This window comes from Staurois parvus, unplaced genomic scaffold (genome assembly GCF_062004578.1).
Source record: "Staurois parvus isolate SC_StPar_1 unplaced genomic scaffold, SC_StPar_1.0 ptg000400l, whole genome shotgun sequence".
Lineage (NCBI taxonomy): Eukaryota > Metazoa > Chordata > Amphibia > Anura > Ranidae > Staurois > Staurois parvus.
Window position 1 is genome coordinate 1,169,077 of NW_028318196.1, and position 14,711 is coordinate 1,183,787.

Genomic DNA, 14,711 nt, shown 5'->3' on the forward strand with positions numbered 1-14,711 from the left:
CTTGGCAAGCATCAGACACACAGCAATTGATTAGATCACCGTCTACCTGCCACCGACCAGGCTCGGGAGACTAATTAGAAGGAGTGCTGCTTGCACAGACACCCCATTGACACCTAATTTGCTCAGCCGAAGCCCTTGGGGAGAATGCATTATCTGTGCAGCTGCACTTTTCTGCCTTGCTGAATTTAGACATAAGCAGCAAAGGCCAGCTAGAACAATGAGCTCCTCTCCTGCACAATGACAATCTCGGCTATGCACACAGATACATATAGAAATTACAATAATCCAGAGGCTCCCTGCAACCCCCTCACTCAGCTTTCTCACGAATAAATGCAATCCAGTTCCACAACAATGAAACACAAAAGAATACAAAATAGAAAAGCCAATTAAAATATGACACAAGTGTAGATAAAATATCTATTTTTAAAGTGGATGGTAACCCTAACTGAATAACATTTAGTTTGCTAAACAAAAAAAAAAAAAATGTAATTTATTTGAAATACTTTTTTCATATTTATTTCATCCTTTGTGCTATCGCAGTGCGGCTGGTCTCTTACAGCTACTACTACATTCCAACATGGACAGCAGCAATGGCTGCATGGCATTTCTCACAATAGATTTTATGATGGTGACAACAGTGGACCATGCCTGTATAATGTGTGTTGAAATAGTTGCTTGTAATTTCCATTGGAAACTAATGTGGCAGGATGACAACACAGGAGAGCAATAGAGAGACTTGGACTGAGTGTTGTCACCCTTCAACAGGAAGTGCCTGAACAAAAAACCTCATGGAAGGATCGCCTTGTGTTATTTTATTGAAAGATGCAAATTTAAAGTTTAACACATTAAAGTATTAATATCAGAACACAGTGATTGGGTTTACATCAACTGGAAATAAACGTCTGTTTTTTTGTTTTTAACCACTTCCAGTCCGGACACTTTTACCCCCTTCCTGACCAGGGCAATTTTCAGCTTTCAGCGCTATCACACCTTGAATGACAATTGCGCGGTCATGCAACACTGTACCCAATTGTATTTTTTACCATTTTTTTGAGACAGATAAAGATTTATTTTGGTGGTATTTATTCACCGCTGGGATTTTTTTTTTTTTGCTATGTAAATGAAAGTCCAGAAATTTTGAAAAAAAGTGTTTTTTTTAATAAAATTTTGCAAATAAATAATATTTCATCATAAATCTTGGCCAAAATTTATTCCGTAATTTTTTTAGTAAAAAAAAAAAAAATCCAAATTAGTTTATAACCAAAAATTATAATTTTTTAAACATTTTGTTTTACATTTTTATTTTATTTTTTTATATATATATATATTTTTTTTACATACTGTCACCCTAGCAGTACAGTATCACCATGGTGACACTGTACTACTTGTGGGGGGTGATGAAGATTTTTTTTTTTTTTTTTACACTGATTGCTTTTACACCCATATAGGATGTAAAAGCAATCATTTCTCCTTCTCTCTGGCTGCATTCTTGCACTCATTGAGAAGTACTGAGTGAGCTGTGATTGGTCACAGCTTGTCACATGGTACAAGGCTGTTGTGAATAGCCTTGTACCATGTGACCTCTGTGATCATTCACAGATTTCACACATAGTAAGCAATGATGTCACAAGTGACATCTTGCTTACTACTCTGCATGTGATCACTGATTGGCCAATCAGTGATCACATGATCGGGACCTCGTACAGAGGTCCCGTCCGACGATTGGTGTTTCACTGTGTCCGGAGGACACAGTGGGCACCGGATCGCGGTGCTGCGCGCTCCCAGGGAGCGCGCACAAGCAGGGTGCGGGGAGGCCGTTTATAAACGGCCACCCGACCCTGCAGTGCCACCGTCTGGCCGTTTATATGCAACGGCCGGTCGGGAAGTGGTTAAAGACTTTCACCTTCATGTAAATTAATCGTTCTCAGTGTGTTAATGTTTTAGGAACCTAGTTTCTGTGTATAGTATAAAACAGGGGTAGGCAACCTTTCAGAGGTTGAGATCTACCTGGACATCATGGAATATCCCCTAGGAAGGGGGAGATGCAGCCACTGATCAGTGTATATTGACAGGTGCAGGTGGCAGGGAAGGGGAACTCCTCAATCCACCTTGTTTGTTACTGATCCTCAAAACTGCATGGTGCAAAATCTGCTGCAGCTCTGTACAGAAACCAATCAGCTTCCAGATTTTATTGCCAAAGCTAAACTGAACAAGCTGAAGTTAGGAGCTGACTGGCTACCATGCACAGCTGCAGCAGATTCTGAGTGCTCCAGTTTTAGTAAATCTCCCCCCAGTGAGTCTACCTGACAGCGTCTGCTTGCCTGAAAACAATAGACTTTCTGCACTCTCCAATTACATGAAATGCCCACAATGATCATGGTAGCCAGAGACCAAGTGACCTTGGCCCAGCCATTAGGTAAAATGAAAGCAGCATTTATACAGGGAAATATATGCACAACAGGTGAAATTAAAATTCAAATTTACTAACAACGAATTACAAAGCCATCCACAGCTCTGCCCCCAGCTACATCACCAACCTGGTCTCAAAATATCAACCAAACCGATCGATCCTCCCAAGACCTTTTTCTCTCTATTTCCCGTGTCACCTCCTACCATGCTCGCCTCCAGGACTTTTCCCAAGCTTCCCCCATCCTATGGAACTCCCTACCCCAATCTATCTGGCTGTCTCCTAATCTATCCACCTTTAGATGATCCCTGAAAATCTCTCTTTAAAGAAGCCTATCCTACCTAGTAAACTGCCATATATTTCCTCCATCAGCTCATCCCCCCCATAGCTATTACCTCTTGTATCACTCAACCCTTCCGCCCAGATTGTAAGCTATAACGAGCCAGGCCCTCTGTTTCCTCTTGTACCAAATTGTATTGTAACTGTAATGTCTACCTTCATTTTGTAAAGCGCTGCGCAAACTGTTGGTACTATATAAATCCCGTATAATAATAATAGTTTAAAGGTGATTTAGTAAAGAAAACAATATGTTCTAGAGATTGTCCTATAGCTTATTCAGTGTTTTATACATGTATTAACCCCCCCTTAGATTTCTCAACATATTGTAATGTGACAACCTGCAATTAAATGGATTTAACCAATTCAATACCGGGCATTTCACCCCCTTCCTGCCCAGGCCATTTTTCAGGTTTCAGCGCTCTCACACTTTGAATGACAATTGCGCGGTCATACAACATTGTACCCAAACTAAAATTTTATCATTTTCTTCACACAACTAGAGCTTTCTTTTGGTGGTATTTAATCACCGCCAGGGTTTTTATTTTTGCTAAATTAACAAAAAAAGACTGGCAATTTTGAAAAACAAAAACACGTTTCTTTGTTTCCGTTATAAAAGTTTATAAATAAATAATTGTTCTTCATAAATTTAGGCCGAGATGTATTCTGCTACATGTCTTTGGTGAAAATAACCCAAATTAGGATGTATTTTTTAGTTTGTAGGAAAGTTATAGAGTTCACAAACTATGGTATATATCTGAATATTGATCAATCCTGAAGTACTGACAGCCAATCTAATTTCTTGAGGTCCAGGAATATCAGAACAGTACAGATATCCCCCATTTGTAAAGTAGACAGTCCAATGTACATCATAAGAGGCATGGCGAGTTTTTTGAAGTTGTATTTTTTTTGTCATAATTTTTCGGAAAATGAAAAAATTAAAAAAATTTTCACTATTTTTTTTTACATACTGTCACCAGTATAACTGGCATGGCAGTGATCAGGGACACTGACTGGTGACAGTACGAAAAAAAATATATATATTTTTTTATTATTTTTAATTTTTTATTACATTTGTTTTCTTTTTTTTAAGATTTTTTTTCATATTTCACTATGACCAAAGTAGTACAAAGTTACCATTGTAACATTGTACTACTTTGGGGAAGTGATCAGTATTTTTTTTTTTTACACAATTTGCTTATAGCAAAGAATTACTTTGCTATAAGCAAGCATTTACCTGAATGAAATCGATTCATTAAGGGTTTTTTTTTTTTTTGTGCTTAGCTGGGATTTGGCCACAGCTAATCACATGACATCTGCATGTGATCGCTGTGACCAATCACAGCTAGACACTAGTATACAATGGATGGCATGAATGAAGCCATCCATTGTATGCAACTGTCACGTGACCTGCTGTGATTGGTCACAGCAGGTCACATGGTACTGGCAATGGGGGCCGGTACTCAGATCTGTCATTGGCTGTGTCTGAGGTACACGGCCGGTGACAGATCGCGCCGCTGCGCGGCTCTGCAAGCACGCAAACTGCGCATGTGCGGGAGTACGCCATATGGCATCCACCCGGAAATCTGCAGCATTTTTCCGGCCGCCAAACAGCTATTGGCCACGCGGCTAATGGTTAATTGGAATGTAATAGTAATGACCGAAATAATTCATAACATCAAAGTGGAAGAAAAATCTAAGAGTGCAAAAAAACCATCCAATTTGCAGTGAACCCCCTAAATAAGCTCTGGTGGAACCAACTGACCTCAGTAGCCCCATCGTTGGTTGGATAGAGTTCAGTTTTGTGAAATTAACGTGTCATATGATGCTAAAATAACCAGTTTTTGGAAGGTCCCAAGTTTGTTAGAAAACAATCCTATCTCAATAAACAGCATCATGCAAACCAAGAGAATATCACAAGTCCAGAATAAAGTTCTGGAAAACCCCAAATCAGAGTTGAGTTATAAAACCAACAGTGCTCCACCCTGGGGCACTTTGAGCACTGTTAAATCTATTATTCAATATTTGAAAGAGTGGGGCAAAAGTGTGATCTGCCTAGAGATGGCCACCCACCAGAGCTCAATGCATGTGTAAGGAGCTGCAGAGTTCTACAACTGAGACAGGAGAACCCGTCAATGCGACAGCTTTCATCCAGACACTCCACAGAGCTGGGCTTTATAGAATAGTGATTATAGGAAAGCCATTGCTTATAGAAAACTTCAAATCCTATTTTCAGCTTGCCAAAAGGCATTCAAAATTGTGGAGTTTAAGTGATATTCTTAACTGGTTAATTTAAGTTGAAGGAGGAAGTTTTTGGGTATCCATATTAGAATCCTTACTACCCAGACAAATGATGTCTAACAAATTAACCCAAGGAACGTTTCTAAAGCTTGCATCATAACGTAAGTTACCCAATAAAAAGCGTCACTGAAACTTTAAACTTTCTACGTTAATCGATGGATAACTCTGTGCAAGAATCTACTACTGCCAGAAGACACAGTCAAGTTAAAAAACAAAAACAAAGAGTTCATTTGTCTAAGAGAAACAACGCAGAAATTTGCGTCCTTAAGCACTATAGGTTCAGTTCAAAAACCTTTACAGCTCTTAATAGCACTTTATTCTTTTGCATATATATATTTTATTAGAATTACCATATACATATTTTCATACTATCTGTGCGTTTATAGCGCTGCACTTTACTCTTTTACACATTCAATGAAAGGCAAACTGCCTGAACGGAGATGGTGCCTTTTCTTTAGATAAACCACATTTCTCTAGGAATCTTATAAATTGATTTAACTAATGCCTGAAAATCTTCCGCATGGAACGATTTGTCAATACACCTGAACCATTCTAGGACAACTTTCTTCAGTTTGACATCATTGTGTTCACCGTTTCCACAGAAAGATTTGTCTCTTGTACAATTTCGCAACAGGTTATGCGTCAATTATCCAGGATCATGTGTTTCACACACTGAATGTTCACACAAAAAACTGCTGTGGGCTGGGAACCACTACAATCGGGATCGTCAGTGATGACCGTATGGCCATCTTTGAAATGTTGACACCATTCAAACGTCTTAATGCGGCTGAGCGTCTCATCACTGTACTGTGCTTGAAGTCTTCTGTACATATCAGCGGGTTTTACACCTTCGTTCACAAGAAAGTTCATCACTAGACGTTGTTCCATGCATGCAGTAATACTGTTGTCTGCCATCTTGATTAAGGATCTCTGGACTGGCCCACGACGTGTGCGCCGCCTATCAGTAATAGGACACACTTGCAGCTTACTACTGCGTGTATTACCGCCATGCTAGCATCCCTTTTTATACCTGTAAAGTTAAAAGTCCTGATTTAACTTGAATGCCATATATATATATATACACACACACAACAGAACTTATGCAAACTTGAAGGACAGAGCCACCCCTTTCATTCTCAGGTTGTTCCATGTCTGGATAGATTGCCAAGGTTACAGTACGGCCTGCAAGGACCTGGATCTGAACCCGGGACCTCTGCTGCATCTGGCAGTAGCTCTTCTTGCTGAGCCATTCGAGATGCCGGTCAGCTTCTTGTCTGTTCCCTTGGACAAACTTACTTTCCATCTCGTTTCTGTTGAACCTTGACCTCCTTGCTCCTCCCATGAACTTCCTCATTAAGCCACGTCTTTGCACTTCCTGTTTTCCAGATTATTGTGCTCTTTTCCAACCAATATTTTGCTTTTTATGCTCCTGCTACTGTCTATATCTTCACTAGAATTCATTACAGACCTTTGGCTTGTTCCTCAACTACACTTCTACTTGCTCCCAACCTGCAACCACTTGTTTTTGACCATTGGCTTGTTTACCAGCTACACTTCTGCTTGATCCCAACCTGCAACCACTGCTTTCTGACCATTGGCTTGTTTACCAGCTACTCTTCTGCTTGATCCCAACCTGCAACCACTTGTTTCTGACCATTGGCTTGTTTACCAGCTACTCTTCTGCTTGATCCCAACCTGCAAGCACTTGTTTCTGATCATTGGCTTGTTTACCAGCTTCACTTCTGCTTGATCCTAACCTGCAACCACTGTTTTTTGACCATTGGCTTGTTTACCAACTACACTTCTGCTTGATCCCAACCTGCAACCACTGCTTTCTGACCATTGGCTTGTTTACCAGCTTCACTTCTGCTTGATCCCAACCTGCAACCACTGCTTTCTGACCATTGGCTTGTTTACCAGCTTCACTTCTGCTTGATCCCAACCTGAAACCACTTGTTTCTGATCATTGGCTTGTTTACCAGCTACACTTCTGCTTGATCTCTACCTGCTATATCTGCTACCGCACCTTGACTTGCTCACCTCCTGGGGCGATCCTGAGGATTGCGATCTGGCACGCAGCGAAACCCATCTCCACCATCAGGAACCCTGGTGAAGGCCGGTTAGTGCTAAGACCCCGCAAATCACGTGAGCACATGCCAGGGGAATCTGCTTGTGTATTTATCCTGCTGGTTTCTGTGTGATCTTTTCCACTGCTATAGCAACTGGCCTCTGAGCCTGACCCCAGAACGTATCAATGCCACTTCAGGGGCAGCTGGCATTTTTAATCATTGCCTCTGAACACAGCTGCATGTTAATGAGCCCAGGCATGTGTAGGTGTTTGAGCACGTATTTGCACACAATGTTCAGAGGCATTAAAAAAATGCCCCAAACTTGAATTCCTGGAGAAGCATATTTGGAGGGGGGGGGGGTCGGCTTAGAGGTGCTTAAACACATATAAACATGCAAAAACAAGTGTAAATGCATTATAGTGGCTAGAATAACTAAGTATTCTAGTCCATAGAATGAGTCTACATACAAGTTAAACTTGAGAAATTAGAATATCGTGCAAAAGTTCATTTATTTCAGTAATGCAACGTAAAAGGTGAAACTAGTATATGAGATAGAATCATTACATGCAAAGCAAGATAGTTCAAGCTGTGATTTGTCATAATTGTGATGATTGGCAGAAAATGAGAATATTGTGAAAAGGTGCAATATTCTCGGCTCAAAGTGTCCCACTCTAATCAGCTAATTAAGCCATAACACCTGCAAAGGGTTCCTGAGCCTTTAAATGGTCTCTCAGTCTGGTTCAGTAGGAATCACAATCATGGGAAAGACTGCTGACCTGACAGTTGTGCAGAAAACCATCATTGACACCCTCCATAAGGAGGGAAAGCCTCAAAAGGTAATTGCAAAAGAAGTTGGGTGTTCCCTAAGTGTTGTATCAAAGCACATTAATAGAAAATTATGTGGAGGGGAAAAGTGTACAAGAAAAAAGGTGCACACGCAGCAGGGATGACCGTAGCCTGGAGAGCATTGTCAGGAAAAGGCCATTCAAAAGTGTTGGGGACTTTCAGAAAGAGTGGACTGAGGCTGGAGTCAGTGCATCAAGAGCCACCACACACAGACGGATCCTGAACATGGGCTTCAAATATCGTATTCCTCTTGTCAAGCTGCTCCTGAACAACAAACAACGTCAGAAGCGTCTTACCTGGGCTAAAAAAAAACAGACCTGGTCTGTTGCTCAGTGGTCCAAAGTCCTCTTTTCTGATGAGAGCAACGTTTGCATCTCATTTGGAAACCAAGGACCCAGAGTATGGAGGAAGAATGGAGAGGCACACACTGCAAGATGCTTGAAGTCCAGTGTGAAGTTTCCACAGTCTGTGTTGATTTGGGGAGCCATGTCATCTGCTGGTGTTGGTCCACTGGGCTTCATTAACTCCAGGGTCAACGCAGCCATCTACCAGGTGGTTTTGGAGCACTTCATGCTTCCTTCCACAGACGAGCTTTATGGGGATGCGGACTTCATTTTCCAGCAGGACTTGGCACCTGCCCACACTGCCAAAAGCACCAAAACCTGGTTCAATGAAAGTGGGATTACCGTGCTTGATTGGCCAGCAAACTTGCCTGACCTGAACCCCATAGAGAATCTATGGGGCATTGCCAAGAGAAAGATGAGAGACATGAGACCGAACAATGCAGAAGAGCTGAAGGCCGCTATTGAAGCATCCTGGTCTTCCATAACACCTCAGCAGTGCCACAGGCTGATAGCTTCCCTGCCACGCCGCATTGAGGCAGTAATTGCTGCAAAAGGGGCCCAAACCAAGTACTGAGTACACATGCATGTTTATACTTTTCAGAGGTCCGATATTGTTCTATGTACAATCCTTGTTTTATTGATTGCATGTAATATTCTACTTTTCTGAGTATTTGTGGATTTGGGGTTTTCATGAGTTGTAAGCCATAATCCTCACAATTATGACAAATCACAGCTTGAACTATCTTGCTTTGCATGTAATGAGTCTCTCTCATATATTAGTTTCACCTTTTAAGTTGCATTACTGAAATAAATGAACTTTTGCACGATATTCTAATTTTCGAGTTACACCTGTACATATGCCTCTAAACGACACGCTCATAAATGACAGCTGGATTTTTCTGCTAGGTCCTGGTAGAAAGATCCAGGCTACACATGAGCATTTTAATACATTCGCGTGCATGAGGCCTTATGGGGCGAATGTGTAACAGACTGCAGAATCAATTCTACGGCAATTTAGAAAGCTTTATTTTGTGTTTTTTTAGTATATACCATTATTTTTTAGAACAGTCTTTTCAACACAATATATACATTTGCAGCTTTTAGGATTGCAATTCTGGGTGTGATATGGAACTTTTTGTTAGAACTCTAAGCTGGCTCTTTCTGCTTTGAAAACTCACAGGTCAAAGTGTTAATTGAAACATCTTTTATGACGCATTCTGCTAAGTGGCACTGGCCTATACCAGAAAAGAATTCATATGCCTAGGTCTGTGCATGCAAGTTTTTGACATGCTTTAAAAAAGTCAGTCCATTGGGTAATTCGGGGACTTTCAAGGCACGATCTATGTATCTGTTATGAGCTATTCCCACCTGCTTTGTGAACATCTACCGGTCCCTGTTCATTTATTTTACATTAGAGAGACTCCAGCAGAAGGAGGGAGGCTGCCATGAACAGCCAAGAACTGCACAGTGAGTGATTTAGCCCTCCCATAGCTGAAATCTGTTTTGAGTGGGCTGACCCTTTAATTCTGTTATTTAATTATTTTCCAAACCTAGTATTCCTGGATCCATACACTATGCTGAAACCAGTCAGAAGCTCAAAAACATGAAACACAATGGTAAAAATTAAACATCCTAGAGCCAATCGATTTAAACCTCTGCTGTAAAATAAATGTAATGAACATAAAGGCGAATCTTAAGCACGGTTTGTTCCAGAACTTTAAAAGCTTTCTATCATTTATCCATATTTAAACACCTTTGAGATTTGCTGTATGCTGCCATTTTTTTTCAGAGTGCTTTCCCTCTCTGGAGAATACCATAATTTATTTTCTAAATTCTTTTTTTACTTTGACACTCAGGCAGAACCTTTCTCTTACCCCTACATTGTCTAAGGAGATTTGCTGTGCAAAGAACAAAGTCTCCCAAGCCTTTCGCAATTACCATTTGAATCAGCTTCAGCAGCACAAAGAATACAGAGGTTTCCAATATGAAGCCGTACATAAGGAGGAAAAAAAAAAAGTGCATGCAGTGGGCATTTGTGGAGGGGAATTTTCTGAGGACATATGGACATTGGGTACGTATGCATTTTTGTGTGTGTATATATATTTATACATATACACACACACAAATTTACACAAACTATTAGGTACATTTAAAAATTGCCAGTATTGTTATACCGTGAATTTACCACTGATTAGAAAAAAAAAAAAAAAAAAAACACAGGACATATCAAAATCACGTGAACGACTTTACTCAAATCACAGTGTTCTCCCTGTTGTGTTAAAGGCTAAATTCACCTTTTGTAAAAAAAAAAAAAAAAAATGATAAATGCACATGTATGTGCAGGCAAAAAAAAGTGCATTTATTGTTTTTTTTATTCTGCAGTCTGTAAAAGTGCTTATAGTTAATTCAAAGAACTCTGTGAATGAAGGACGTGGCTATGTGGGCGGTCACGCTCTTTGTAAATAGAGACAGCGGGTGGGGGGATAAGGTGCAGGAGATGGAACATGTCACATGTTCCACCCTGAAAACTGTTGGAACATGTGCATGAAAAAAAAACTGTTAGGTGCTGCAGGCTTGATCCTGCAGCCTGCATTTTATGAATGAGCTGAAAAATGCTGGCTGCTGTATTGAGAAATACTACGGTGTATAAAGAAGTGTGGAAAGTGATATCAGCTTTCTGTTACAAATGTTCCTCCATAAGCCCAAAATTATGCAAACACACCTCCAACATATTGAGATCAACTGTTTCCATTGAAAGGTACTGTTAATGCTACAGTATATAAAGACATTTTTGATAACTGTGCACTTACAGCTTAGAGGATCCTTGTGGGGAAAACCCTTTCCAGCATGACTGTACCTGTGTACACAATATATAAATATTATTTGTAACCAGTCACCCACCAAAGGTGAGAAGTTAGATATAGATAACACAAATTAACATGAAAAAGTCCACATAATCTGAAAGTGCTGGTACTTTAAATGAAGCCGGAGACCAAAAGGATAAAGAAAGTCCATCACCTTCTACCCAATCACACAGTCTCTTACCAGAAAAGACAACTGGGCAAACATCGCAGTTATTAGGCTCAGCTGATGTACCAAGGACTGACAGATGGGTTGCTCAGAAAATCCATACAATACACAGGATATCCTCTGAATCATATAGCTCTTAAATGGCAGATGACTCTCCAGACAGTGAATACCCAAAAGGGAAAAAGTAACTGCTCATAGTATAATATGTAAAAGATGTACTCATTTAAAGTATTGCACTTACAATTAGCAGGGTAAACATCGGCATGTCAATACAAAAGTTTCCATCCATCAAAATGGCTGCAGTCCATAGTGGTGCGTAGCGACATCACGCGTCAAGGCTCCAACCTACGCATTTCATCACTCATAAGACGTCGCCAGGGGCGTGCTAAGCACGCGATGTCGCACTCAATAAATGGGGGGAGGGAAGGGACTCTCCTTTATTAATTGTGCTCCATTGAGCAGAACAGTCCCCGTGAACCAGAAATGAGATTAACCAACTGGGGCCCACCAAAAAATGTTAACTGTGCTTCAAACACCAGAAGTAGGCCTCCACGTTTAGCAACACCGAAAATACCGGTTTAAAAAAATCTTTAAAAATAAATGAAAAATAAATGAAGAGTATGGGCAGCCAAAAAGATACATTTGGAACTTTCAAAATTAACTAAAAGGTCAATTAAACAATCAACCCTCCCAATAATGGGTGTGTAACAATATAAGCCATATATAAAGCACCTATGGACAGCACCATCTTGTAGAGGAAACAAAATACACACTATATAAAAAACAAAACTGCTTGTAGGCACTATGGTTAGGGAAGCCTTTCTGTATATTCTTGATATGCTCATTAAGTCTTGGGCGTAACATACGTACAGTAAGGCCCACATACAAATATGATCAAGTATGCCACATTTCTTGTAGAACATGTAATAAACTGCTTAATATTGTATGACTTAAATGGACACCTAGACTCAAAGGAGTCAATGTTCTTGCGTGCATGAGAATAAACGCCACAGACCTTACATTATATATTATCCCTGCAGGAAGTGTAAGGTCTGTGGCGTCAATTCTCATGTGCACAAGAAAATTGACTCCTTTCAATCTAGTTGTACAACTAAGTCATACAATATTAAGCAGTTTATCACACGTTCTACAACAAATGTGGTATATTTGATCAGTGCCCATGCGGCTTACAGTATGTGGGCCGTACTGTACGCATGTTACGTCCCAGACTTAATGCGCATATCAAGAATATACAGAAAGGGTTCCCTAACCCTTTGCATACAAGCACTATGCGTTGCATTTAAAAAAAAAAATCCGAAAGGAACCTTATTTATAGCCATTGATAAATACACTCCTGGTTGGAGAGGAAATCATGTGAGACATGAAATCTCTAAATAAGAAACGTTTTGGATTTATTCTTTAAAGAGCTATGTCCCATTTGGGCTTAATATAGAATGGGATGTGAATACCTTTATTAATAATAGCCAAGTGCATTTATTGTTCATTTTAATATTTTGTTACCAAAAATATTTACTTTTGTTTGTTTTAGTGTATTTTTTTTTATATAGTGTGTATTTTGTTTCCTCTACAAGATGGTGCTGTCCATAGGTGCTTTATATATGGCTTATATTGTTACACACCCATTATTGGGAAGGTTGATTGTTTAATTGACCTTTAGTTAATTTTGAAAGTTCCAAATGTATCTTTTTGGCCGCCTATACTCTTCATTTATTTTTTAAGATTTTTTAAACGGGTATTTTGGGGGTTGCTCAACGTGGAGGTCTACTCCAGATGTTTGGAGCACTGCTATCATTGTTTGGTGGGCCATGGTTGGTTAATCTTATTACCGGCCCGCTGGGACTGTTTCGGTCAATGGAGCACAATTCATAAGGGAGGAGGGTCCCTTTCCTCTCCCTATTTATTGGGTGTGATGTTGCATGCTGACCATGCCCCTGACATCTTATGAGTGACAAAACACGTAGGGTGGAGCCTTGATGTGCGATGTCACTATGCACCACTATGGACCACGGCCATTTTGATGGATGGAAACTTTTGTATTGACATGCAGATGTTTACCCTGCTAATTTTAAGTGCAATACTTTAAATAAATGAGTCCATCGTTTGCATATTACACTATGAGCAGTTACTTTTTCCCTCTTGGGTATTCACTGTGTGGAAGGTCATCTACTATCTAAGAGCTATATGATTTGGGGGATATCCAGTGTGTTGTCTGGACTTTCTGTGGGACCCATCTGCCAGTCTTTGGTACATCAGCTGAGCCTGATAATTGCACTGTTTGACCAGTCCTTCGGGTGGTCAAATTTTCTGATAAGAGGCTGTGTGATTGGGTGGAAGGTGAAGGACTTTCTCTCTCCTTTTGGTCTCCGGCTTCATTTAAAGCACCAGCACTTCCAGATTACGTGGACTTTTTTCATATGTTAATTTGTGTTATCTACAGTGGGGATCGAAAGTTTGGGCACCCCAGCTAAAAATTTGTATTAATGTGCATAAAGAAGCCAAGGAAAGATGGAAAAATCTCCAATAGGCATCAAATTACAGATTAGACATTCTTATAATATGTCAACAAAAGTTAGATTTTATTTCCATCATTTACACTTTCAAAATAACAGAAAACAAAAAAATGGCATCTGCAAAAGTTTGGGCACCCTGCAGAGTTAATATCTTGTACTGCCCCCTTTGGCAAGTATCACAGCTTGTAAACAGCCAAGAGTCTTTCAATTCTTGTTTGAGGTATCTTTGCCCATTCTTCCTTACAAAAGTCTTCCAGTTGTTTGAGATTTCTGGGCTGTCTGTCACGCACTGCTCTTTTAAGGTCTATCTATAGACTTTTATACAATATTACCTGTGTACACAAAGCCAGCTCCATAAAGACATAGGGGGTTATTTACTAAAACTGAAGATGTACAAAATCTTGTATAGCTCTGTATAGAAACCAATTAGCTTTCATGTTTTATTGCCAAAACCTAATCGAACAGGCTGAAGTTAGAAGCTGATTGATTACCATGCACAGCTGCACCAGATTCAGAATGCCCCTGTTTTAGTAAATCTTCTCCGTAGTTTGGTGTGGAAGTACTTAAGAGTCCTGACCTTAAGCCTACTGAGCACCTTTGGGATGAATTGGAACACCAGATCCTTCTATCAAGCATCAGTATCTAAGTTCACAAATGCTCTTCTATCTGAATACGCGAAAATTCAAACAAACACACACAAAATCTTATGGAAATTCTTCCCATAAGAACATATTCTTTTTTATCCTAAAGGATAGGTGGATAGGGGAACTCCATATTATTGCCCACAAGTTTTGTAATGGAATTTCCAACAAGAACATGTGATAGTTGAATGTACATTAAAAATATT

The 14,711-nt window shown here is 39.9% G+C and overlaps 1 protein-coding gene across 1 annotated transcript in view; it reads right to left on the reverse strand.

Annotated features, from left to right (window-relative positions):
* Positions 1–14,711, reverse strand: part of CDK14 (cyclin dependent kinase 14) — a 261,117-nt gene that overhangs the window by 23,244 nt on the left and 223,162 nt on the right. The window lies entirely within an intron of this gene.